At 38.5% G+C, this 12110-nt stretch overlaps 1 long non-coding RNA gene across 1 annotated transcript in view; it reads left to right on the top strand.

The window, feature by feature from the left end:
- The window catches only part of LOC147360778 (uncharacterized), a 65253-nt gene extending 56499 nt beyond the window's left edge, over positions 1 to 8754 (top strand). Inside the window, exon 2 of the long non-coding RNA XR_015138725.1 lies at positions 7547 to 8754. This is a non-coding gene — a long non-coding RNA (uncharacterized LOC147360778). The remainder of the gene's footprint in view (positions 1 to 7546) is intronic.
- Positions 8755 to 12110: the final 3356 nt, after the last annotated feature.

The raw sequence follows: 12110 nt of genomic DNA, 5'->3' as shown, positions 1-12110 counted from the left end.
GAACTAGACTGAACCGTTACCTTATGAAGTGAATGCACACTGGTTTGTCTTTTGAACAGATGCTGTTTGTCTCTGAGTCTCTGCCTGACCAGTAGAAGCTGTTGGTCAAATTAATGAACCAGGCTTCTCTGGTGACTCAGATGGTAAAGAATCTGCCTGCTATGCGGGACACCTGGGTTTGATCCCTGGGTTGGGAAGATCCCCTGGAGAAGGGAATGGCTACCCACCCCGGCATTCTTGCCTGGAGAATCCCATGGATAGAGGAGCCTTGTGGGCTACAGTCCAGGAGGTTGCAAAGAGTTGGACACGACTAATGATGCTAAAGCTAAAACTCCAGTACTTTGGCCACCTCATGTGAAGAGTTGACTCATTGGAAAAGACTCTGATGCTGGGAGGGATTGGGGGCAGAAGGAGAAGGGGACAACAGAGGATGAGATGGCTGGATGGCATCACTGACTCAATGGACGTGAGTCTGAGTGAACTCCAGGAGTTGGTGATGGACAGGGAGGTCTGGCGTGCTGCAATTCATGGGGTTGCAAAGAGTCGGACATGACTGAACAACTGAACTGAACTGAACTGAAGCTGCTAACACACAATTAATGAATCACTCCTGCAGGCTAGCAAAGCACCTTCCGTGTTTATTTTATATAATGCTCGTCACTATAGGGAAACTACTTACTCACCCCAATTAGACATTAGCTACAGGTATTGGTCTTCTTAAACATCTTCCCTAATAAGGATTTATTGCAAGATGAATACTATAGAAATTAAAATAATTGTTATGCTTGAGACAGACTCCCTAAGCCTGCAAAATTCTTACTATACTAACCCACTTCTTGAAAGAAATTTGTGTGTATATTCTACTCAGTTATTAAGATAATGTATGTTTATTATGAAATGCTAAACATGTGAGGAGAAAGGAAAGCAACCTGTAATTTCCCCACCCAGAGATAACATTAATAGAATGAACACCTATGTACAGACTTTAAAACTAGGATTCTACATTCCATTCTGTTATTACTTGAACATTTGTCCTTGCTAATACATGTTGTATGTCCTCTAAATTCTCATTTTTCTGACTTTATCATCATTTATATGGCAGTTTTCAGCTGTTAGAATTTAGCTTATTGTTTATTTTCCACTCATATTATAAAATGTGATAAACATATTTTGATGTAAATCATTACATTTATTTCTTATTTCTTTAGGGCATATTCCTAATGGTATTGCTGGGTCCAAAGATATAAATATTTACTGTTTCGATCTATATTGACAATTGCCTTCCATAATGTTTGCAAAACTTTGCAGCTTTGTCATCAGTATAAAGATGCCCATTTTCCAACATTCTTACTAACAAGGAATATTGCCCTTTTCAATCACGTTGGTTTGGAAGCAAAACTCATGTTTTGCTGCTTTTAAAATTAGAATCTTTTATTGTTAAAATGATACAATATTTTCATGTGTTTGCTTTTCCCTGTATGTATCATCTGTTCATACTTTGCCCCTTTTTCTATTGTAGTGTTGACACTTTTCTCATTGACTTACATGGAAGTTAAATAAAGGAAGAATAAGGACAATGGTATTGTGTGCATTTTAGACTTTGTATTGTGAGCATTCACTCAGGGGCAAGCTACACATACTAAAGATCAGGAAGTAGCCGATTGGTAGAGTCTGTGCACAAGTAACTGAGATAAAAATTTAGATTCTTTTATTTAGGAAAAAATCCCAATCCTTGAAATACACTTGAGAAGTAAAGGCACAGCCTGTTTTAAACCATCTTGTCCAGGGTATTTTAAAGGATAAAATAGCTTCATAATAATAATGATAATGTAAATAATAGCTAACATTTACTCTGAGTGTATGTATGAGGTTCTTACCAAGTTCTTCACATTCTCAGAACCATCCAATAAGCAGGCAGTCTTTCTATTTAAATTTTATAAACAAAAAAGCTGACCCTTGTAAGGTTACATGAATCTTGTATTAAATTTAACTCGTGTACTTTGGAGAAGGCAATGGCACCCCACTCCAGTACTCTTGCCTGGAAAATCCCATGGACGGAGGAGCCTGGTAGGCTACAGTCCATGGGATTGCTAAGAGTCAGACATGACTGAGTGACTTCACTTTCACTTTTCACTTTCATGCATTGGAGAAGGAAATGGCAACCCACTCCAGTGTTCTTGCCTGGAGAATCCCAGGGACGGGGAAGCCTGGTGGGCTGCCGTCTATGGGATTGCACAGAGTTGGGCACGACTGAAGCGACTTAGCAGCAGCAGCAGCAGTATGTACTTTACGATTTTTATGCTACCCTAAGTCACACTTTTTAAAAATCCCTCTGTATCTGCATTCATTTTTCCACATTTTTGATGCTATAGTACAGAAACTCAATTGCTTTGTCTTTTGATCAGGCATCATACTATTATGATTTATTAGTTCTCATAGCCATTTTGTAGGTTTCTAAGGATTGTGTTTATTAATGTAAAGAGTAATGATTACTGAGAATAAGCACAGTTTTACCTCCATGTCTGGAACCCATTTCTCTCCTGTGGCCTGTGGATGAGTTCTGAAGTAGAGGTCAGGTCTGCATGTTGATTCATTCAGTTTGACTGGAAAGAAAAGCATTGTGCCCAGCTCTTTATTTAGGACAAAAGTTGGAGTTAGTCCTCCATCCCAACAAGGTATTACTAAGTACTGCAGATTTTCATGGGAGTTTTAGACTCTCTAAGGACATGCCTGAAATTCTCAGGTGACAGACATTTGTGGTGAGGTTGCTTGAGGTGTTTGGGGGTGATAACCCACCCAAGTAAGGTTTTCTTGGGTTCACATTTTATGTTTTGGGCAACTCCATCAAACACACAAGGGTAGTACACTGTTGACTGTGCAAGTTTTCCATAAAGGAACCGTTAATTAAGAATTACAAAATGAAAAATAACAGACTGTTTCACTTCTTTTTTTTTCCTTGCTTCTTTTTCTATTTTGGAAACAGTACTCCAAAACTCTCTCAGCAGTTGAGTTAAACAACGGCAGAATTGCATTAGAAGTGAAGCTTGCCTAAATTGGCATTCTGGAAGCCTCTCAAGAACAGAGTAAAGCATGCTTGGCACTTCAGGTCCATTAAGGGGTGAACTGTGACCAGCTCCAAATGTTTTCTGCTCTTTCAACACCAGGTCTCTCTATGAAGTGGCAGTTGACTATAAAACAGGCTTTAGCCTGAAATGGAATCTTACTATTTCTCCACCTCTTTTCATGCAAATATCGTTTTAAAAATAACATCAGTGGATGAATATAATTCTTTAACTATTTTACTTGACTAGTATACATGTTATGGTAAAATTGTAAGTTATGCAATACAATTCATACTGTCATATAGAATTTTTTCTATTATTTGAAAGCAGAATAGTAATAAAGACCTGTGAAAAGATGGAAATACATTAATCTCATTTTCTCCATGTTATAGAATTAATTAGTTTTGAATTTATTATATTTCTTTCCAATTTGGATAAGTATTATTTTTCAATCTATTTGCCTATGTGTGGATACACATATAGGTACTTATATTTATTTTACATCTAAGCATAAATATTTACATCTTTAGGTTTTACATATTTTACTTTTTATGCTACATATTTTAGATTTTAATATTTATATATATATGAGCATAAATATTTATATGCTTATTTTTATGTTACATCTAAGCATAAATATTTATATGCCTATATCTGTGAATATCTGGATTAAAAAATAAGAATCACCTACTGTGTTTATATTTCCTCATCTAGGGCTTTTATGCATCCCAGATATAATAAAGGTTTATTGAGCATCTACTCTATCAAATCACTCCTCTAGATTTTGGGGATCTTTCAGTGAAAATTTAGACCAAAGTTCTTCCCTCATGAATTTTATGTTCTGTTAGTTGCAGCATTCTTGACTTATGATTTAGGGTAAAGAGAGTGCATTTGTGGTTTTATGCAGTATCAAAAATATTATTGTATAGGAAGAAGAAATAATTGAGACTATTTTTCCTGAGTTCTTGCACATTTGTTCTTGCTTCAATTACTAAGTGTAAGATATTTTATCCTGATCAACTCCATTTTAGTACATTATATAAGTGCAATCTTTATTAAGAAGTACCTGATGGCATTTTGTATTATTTTAGATTTTAATAAATACTATGCAGCACAAAAAATGACAACATAAAACTGAAATAAATATGCAATTATTTATTTTCTACATTAATTTACTGACAGATAAGGTAGCATAGAGATTTTTGTGTTGTGTATTCCAAGTTCAAGATCCAAAGCTGAGTTTCTTCTTAAGCATAATCTTCTCTGTTCAAATTGATCATGCAGTGTTGTTTATTTGATTATGAAAATTATGTAAGAGCTTATAAGAATGTATGGGCTTCCCTGGTGGCTTAGCTGGTAAAGAATCCACCTACAATGCAAGATACTCGGGTTCAATCCCTGGGTTGAAAAGATCCCCTGGAGAAGGGAACGTCTACCCACTCCAGCATTCTGGCCTGAAGAATTCCATGGACTGTATAGTTCCTGGGGTCGCAAAGAGTCCGACATGATTGAGCGACTTTCACATGGTAAGAATGTATAAACTACGGCAAGATAGCATGTGAAAATTGATGATAAAATTGCAGATTTGACACTGGTTTTTTAAACCCTGCTGAATTGAGGTTTTCTTTTGCTTTTAATGTCATTTATTATTTTCTTCCTAATTTTACAAGTAATGCATGTTCATTGTAGATAGGTAAAAATACATGAAAGCACAAAGTAAAATTTAATAATAATCACCCAGAATGCTCACCCTACCCCTAAAAAATCAGTATTAGCATTTTAATGCATTTCCTCCCAGTATCTACTTTAAAAAAAAAAAAGATGTAATTGGTCTACATCACTGTATTAGTTCTGATGGTACAATACAGTAAACTCACTACAGTTCTTACTGGTGACACCACATTTGTGTCATTGTTATTATTCAATATATTTTCTCAGTTAATTTATATATACTTTGTACAATATTCTGTATAAAATAGAAGCAAAAGAAAATTTAGAAAAAATGCAGGCCTGTGGCAATGTATTGCACTAGAATTTACAGCAATATTACTTCTAGCTTATTTCTAGTAGACATTGGTTAGATAGAGACTAACTCTCACTGCATTGACTCATCTGTATTAAACAAAAGGACTTCCTGCATTAAATTAACAAGGGAAGCAACCTATATAAGTAATTAGGTAGGAAAGAATGGTAAAATTAATCCCAATAAATGGTAAGAGAAGGGTTTATTTTAGTAAGACTTGGACATTTTGCAATAGTGAGCATAATGTTTTGTAAGTATCATTAATCTTAGTAAAAGGCTAATACCAGTAGAAATGGAAAACAGTGAAACACCAAACCCTGATCTATGTTTTAGCTATAGTCTTAGAATTAGGGTTTGTGAATCTAAAGAGGAACTTTCTAGTTTTTTCTGCATCTTTTGATATGTCAGAGAAAGGATTCTCAACAAAATTGATAAAAAAGCAGGCATTCTTTGGAAGCATGAAATGCTTAATGTTAAAATCACATACATGCACAAAATACAGATTGTAAAAGTTTAATATTGTGACCTTCAAAAGAGCTTATTATACAAAACAGAAATCAACATCCTTTTTCAACGATGACCAGGGGATCAATTATCAGTGGCATTAAGCCTGAAGGCAGGTCATTGATCATTTCTATTGCCATGGCTATGATGGCTGTTGCTGCAGTTAGTGAATGCTATTGAACCTGCAACTCAACCCTAATCATGAACAGTAGCTACCCTCTGCTCCCCAGTTCCCAATATTTCAGGAGAACAGGGTTAGAAACGCAGGCTTGAAAGGTCACCAAACCCTCATGGATTTTTTTTTTTTTTTGATGTAATGTTTACTGTAAAAGATACTGGGAAACAGTTCAATAAATATCTTCATGTTTATTAAGGTGCCTCAAATTCTAGGCTAAACATTATTTTTATTTCATGTATAGCAAAAGTCTGCTGCAAAATCCTGTTGGTCCATCCTAAAACTTTTGGACAATCAGAGATGGCCACTGCATATTTACGTAGTCAGCATCTTTAGTCTCTTGAGAGAAATGGTGAGTGGAACTCTTGATCCTGCTACTAAGGACTGACAGTATCAGTACTGAAATTTTCAGGAGGAAGAGACAAGCCTGCTCTACTCTCTATGGTGAAGACATAAGTTGTGAGGGACACTTCCTGAAAATTGAAAAGTAGAAACAAATAAACAAAAAAATCCAATTTCTTTTGGGCTATCATGTTTACTTCACTTTTACATTAAGTAATATAGAATGGTTTTATGTGTGAGAGTGTCTAGGGACACTAATAAGCTTGAGCCCAGTTTTGCATGAGGGGTCAGAAGAATTGAAAGATCCAGACTATTTATTGGCAACCTGATGACGAACTATATGTATAACAATAAAACAAAAACCAGTGCAGGGCAAGGAGCAGCACCTGGAAACATATAAGTCATGAGTAAAGACAGATACAGAAAGCAAGAGGGACCTATGTGATGGCAAAAAAATATGACCTAGGACCTTAATTACTGTAGCAAAAATGAAGCCCAGGGAAAATGGCATGAAAATTTTAAAAATCAATTAAAATGTGCTCTTTCCCTTTTTCAGGAAAGATAAGGGGGTCTTGAGATACTTGATGCTACAGTGTTGATGTTTAGGTCTCAGATTTCAAAAGACCTCCCTGGCTATCAGCTCTCATGGCCCTGGTCCTTCCTTGGTGTGGATTCTGGCTCATCTGATGGAGAATTATGTCATATAGGATATGATCAAGCATCAGCTGTAGCTGTGGTATCATCTGAGGCTGCTGGGGGAAGATCTGCTTCCATACTTGGTCTTTGTTATCACATTCAGTTCCTTGAAGGTGTCAGGGTGAGGCCTTCCCTTACTCTTGCACCTCTGCCATGACTGAGAGAACATACCCAAAGTGAAGACCACGGGCACAGACACCCCCCTACCCCAGAGCCTGCCAACTGCCCAACACATATATAGTGAGCCCAGCTAAGAAAACAGGTCCCCCAAAGCCAGTATAAACCACAAAGCCACAAAGCCCTGAGCTAAATAAAAGCTTATATATTCAGCCACTGGTTTTGAGGTGATAATGCAACATCATTCTGTAGCAGTTAACTGATGCACTTACTATTAATCTATCTCAAAATTTTACCTCAGAGGAATTCTCATTTATTTTGAGAAGTTATTAGTGTTATCAAAGGCTGTGTGTATGTGTGTGTTTACTGGGTTGCAAAGCTTAGTAATTCATCTTATCAGTTTTAATTTTTTGCTTTTGGTAGCTCAGCAATTAATTTTTCTAGTAATAAAGTCAATGCTGCTTTAAGACCCCAAATGTCAGATGTGACTTCCAGAGGATATTATATATAAATGGTTGGATCCCAGAAAAATTTCCTAGATGTTAGTATGATTTTTTCCCCACCAAATTTCAGATTTTAAAAATTAAGTTGTCTCTAACTTGTACTTCTTATTTAACTTATATGCAGAGTACATCATGAGAAACGCTGGGCTGGAAGAAGCACAAGCTGGAATCAAGATTGCTGGAGAACTATCAATAACCTCAGATATGCAGATGACACCACCCTTATGGCAGAAAGTGAAGAGGAACTCAAAAGCCTCTTGATGAAAGTGAAAGTGGAGAGTGAAAAAGTTGGCTTAAAGCTCAACATTCAGAAAACGAAGATCATGGCATCTGGTCCCATCTCTTCATGGGAAATAGATGGGGAAACAGTGGAAACAGTGGCAGACTTTATTTTGGGGGGCTCCAAAATCACTGCAGATGGTGACTGTAGCCATGAAATTAAAAGACGCTTACTCCTTGGAAGGAAAGTTATGACCAACCTAGATAGTATATTGAAAAGCAGAGATATTATTTTGCCAACAAAGGTCCGTCTAGTCAAGGCTATGGTTTTTCCTGTGGTCATGAATGGATGTGAGAGTTGGACTGTGAAGAAAGCTGAGCGCTGAAGAATTTATGCTTTTGAACTGTGGTGTTGGAGAAGACTCTTGAGAGTCCCTTGGACTGCAAGGAGATCGAACCAGTGCATTCTAAAGGAAATCAGTCCTGGGTGTTCACTGGAAGCTGAAACTCCAATACTTTGGCCATCTCATGCAAAGAGTTGGCTCATTGGAAAAGACCCTGATGCTGGGAGGGATTGGGGGCAGAAGGAAAAGGGGGATGACAAAGGATGAGATGGCTGGATGGCATCACTGACTCGATGGACATAAGTTTGAGTGAACTCCGGGAGTTGGTGATGGACAGGGAGGCCTGGTGTGCTGTGATTCATGGGGTCGCAATGAGTTGGTCACGACTGAGTGACTGAAATGAACTGAACTGAACTTGTGCAAATAAATGGTATTTGCCCTACAGAAGAGTTTTAATGAGATGGCACTTGACACTTGCCTTCATCATGGTCAAGACATTTGTTTTGAAATATGAAATTGATCTACCTGTTGCCTCTCAAGTTTTCGGGGAAAAAAAAAAGACTCTAAGAGTTAATTTCCACTTTTTCTGATCTTGTTCAACAAATGTTACCATACTTTAAAAAAAAAAAAAAGTTTCTTCTTTCACTTTCATATCAATGGATTCAGCTAATATCTTCCAGGTGTAAATCATCTTTGGCCCTTAGACAAGGCTCTTAATGTACAAGTAAAGAACAATGCCAAATATTAAATTGCGATCAATTAATTTCTAGTCCTGTGTGTGTTCAGTCACTCAGTCATGTCTGCTTTGCAACCCCGTGGACTGTAGCCTGCAAGGCTCCTCTGTCCATGGGATTTCCCAGGCAAGAATACTGAAGTGGGTTGCCATATTCTGCTGCAGGGGATCATCCCAACCCAGGGATGGAACCCATATCTCTTGTATCTCCTGCACTGGCAGACTGTTTCTTTACCATTGCACCACCTGGGAAGACTCTTCTTTCTGAATTTTTTTAGCTGAAAATGTGCCTATTTAAAAATGTTTCCTTCAGCATTGGTTTTTAAAGCCTGCTAGTGACATTCCAAATGATATTTTTCTAACCAGAAACTTTTATTACAGAAAGTGTGATAGGAATTTTGAGAAAATACATGACCTCTCTGAGCAGCCATTGACCTTGCTAGATAACATGAATGGTACTACATAATGGGAAAGAATTCCACAAGTAACCCCAAGGAATGTGTGGCACTCAGTGATAATCTTATATTTGAGCTAATTTCATGATCTGAGCTTTGTTCAAATATTGAAAAGAAAGCCGTGGGCTAAAACTATAATTTGCTTCAGTGGATTAAATTGTACATGAATTTAATTTTTTTTTTTTTTTGTACTATGTGGGTGTGCTGTCTGTCCCCTCTGGAGAGAGCTGATCTCAGGCTACAACCCTCCTGGCAGATGTCAAGCATCCAACATCTCAGGAAGACATGGTTAGCAGCTAGAGCCTGCTCACAGTTTGGTGGAAGATGCCTTCTCTGGGGCTGAGATTGCAGCAGCCCCTTGCCTTCTGGTTCTGGCTGTTGCAAGCCTGCCTGTCTGCCTCCAGGTGGGAGGGGCCAGTGTGCAGCCGGCTAGCTCTCCTTCTAACAACTGAACTGACTGAGCTGGTGTGTGTGTGTGTGTTCAGTCGTGGCAAACATTTTGTGACCCTATGGACTGTAGCCCGCCAGGCTTCTCTGTCCATGGGATTCTCCAGGCAAGAATACTGGAGTGGGTTGTCATTTCCTCCTCCAGGGGATCTTCGCGACCCAGGGATCAAACTCGCATCTCCTGCCTTGCAGGCAGATTCTTTACCATATGAGCCACCTAGGAAGCCCTTTTTTCTACTATATGGAGATATTATTATTTTGCAGTAAGCCACACATATTTAAATTCCACAATTTGAAGAATTTTGACCTACGTATGTACTGTGAAACCATCATCATAATCAAGACATCAAACATTTTCATCTCAAAACTTTTTTCATGCCCCTGGCCTATTCTACATCCCACCCCCACTTCCATCCCAGTTGATCTTTTCTTGGATTAGATTTCATTTCCAAGCATCTCATATGAATGGAATTGTAAAGCATCCACGAGATTTTGTTTGTTTTCTTGTGCCCAGAGTAATTATTCTGAGGTCCACCCAAGCTATTACATGTATCAGGAGGTTGTTGCTTTTTATTGCTGAGCAGTTTTCAATGGAACAGATATACTATGCTTTATTTACCTATCATCTGATTTGGGATGTCTTTAGTGCTTGGCTCTTACAAATAAGGCTGCTGAGAGCACTCATGTATAAGTCTTTTTTCTGGACATGTATTAATATTTCCTTCTCTTTTGGGTAAATATTAGTAGAAGGGCTGCTTCCTGTGGTTACTGTGTGTTTAATTTGTTTAAAAACATGTCAATCTCTTTGCAAGGTAAACCCACCTGCCAATGCAAGAGACGTGGGTTTGATAGTCTGGGAAATCCCTTAGACAGAGGAGCCTGGTGGGCTACAGTCCATGGGGGTCTCAAGGAGATGGATACGACTGAGCATGCACACACCTGTATCATTCTCACTCGCAGGATATGAGACGCCTAGAGATTTTCTACCCTCAGGCAAATCTTTTCAACCACTCAGGAATTTAACACAACATTAAAAATCAACTTCGATTCAAAGAGTCCACATTGCAGGTGGGGGACTCTTTACCATCTGAGCCACCAGGGAAGCCTTTGATTCAATAAAATACGTTAAAAATTAAAAATGCAATAAAATCGCGGTTTTGTTTGAACAAGAAGAGTTTGAGTTGCATGGGATAGACGTGCAGGTGTTTGGATCCATGGCTGATCTATGGCTCAGCACTGAAACTGGCAGGGAATGAGGACTGGGGATACTTGATTTGGAAGCCAGAACACACCAGAGTTGAGTGGTAAGAAGAGAAGGACACAGAAGAGCCCTGAAAATTAGAAGTTCAAGGGAGGAAGAAACTGCGAAACGGATCATGATGTGACTTTCAGACAAATACAGCAGGTGGCCCACGCAGGAAGCCAACACAGACCACAGTTACGGGACACACTATAGGTGGAGCACTTTGGTCCTTTCAGTTTCGATGGACTGGTGATGGTAGAAGTTGTGTATAAAACCAAACAAAGCCAAGGGAGTGTAGACAGCTCTCTGGTCTTTGACCCAAGCAGAAATTCATTCTGGGGAGGCAAAACTGCCAGCTTCCAGTGGAGCAGACTTCCTCCCTAAGTGGTACATTGCCCTTAGTCAGCATAGCTGGAGAGAAAAGCTAAAGGGCTTTCCTCAGAGAGGAACAGGACCATTAAAATCTGGCTGCTTGGAGATGAAGTCCTTGTCTCTTAATCATCATGCTTTAATTCTTTAAAATTTTGCCAAAGCCATCATAGTGCCTTGAAACAAGGGTAAGTTCTTTGACATCTCAAATAAGATGAAATAAATGCATGATGCCTGTATTCATCAACAAATAAATAAATCAGAAAAAAACCCCACAAAATTTCTGTCAAAGAGAATAAGTTTAGTTGTGTTGATGGAAATAAGCAATTAAAATAATCTATGTTAGGAATAGAAAAGGGTTTTTCTCTTGGCAAGCTGAGGAAGATAACCCAGGAGACACAGATTCAACAAGCACATGAACTGTGTTCCCCAGATGACAAAATAGGTGAGTCTTATAAAGGCAAAAACCACAGAGTTGCCTAAATTGTTTTTTGAGAGTCATATTGGAGCTGGCAAGAAGTAAGTGTGCTTCTCAAGCCAGGATTTGTTGGGGTCTAAAATGGTTGCACGCTTACAGGGAGAGACTGTGAGGGTGCAGCTGGCAGCTGCTCACAAGACAGCTGGTGGTGTCCTTCAGTTTGACACAGTTCAGAAAATTTAAGTGCTCAGGCATGTGGGGACATGTCCAATGCCATGTCCACAATGGCCACCCAGCTCCATCCTGTGTGTCCAAACCACAGTTACTCCACTTTGATTTTAAAACACATTCTTTTCTTTAATGGTGAAAGCAGATGCACAATGCATGTTTGATAAGCCATAAGACAGCCTGTTCCGGTTAGTATAAAGTAAGCATTGTCACTCAATCATGTCCAACTCTG

The sequence above is a fragment of the Bos grunniens genome, chromosome 13 (genome assembly GCF_055505025.1).
Source record: "Bos grunniens cultivar Pamir isolate PY7600 chromosome 13, Bosgru_T2T1.0, whole genome shotgun sequence".
Taxonomy (NCBI): Eukaryota; Metazoa; Chordata; class Mammalia; order Artiodactyla; family Bovidae; genus Bos; species Bos grunniens.
This window is presented reverse-complemented; position numbering and strand designations above follow the sequence as displayed.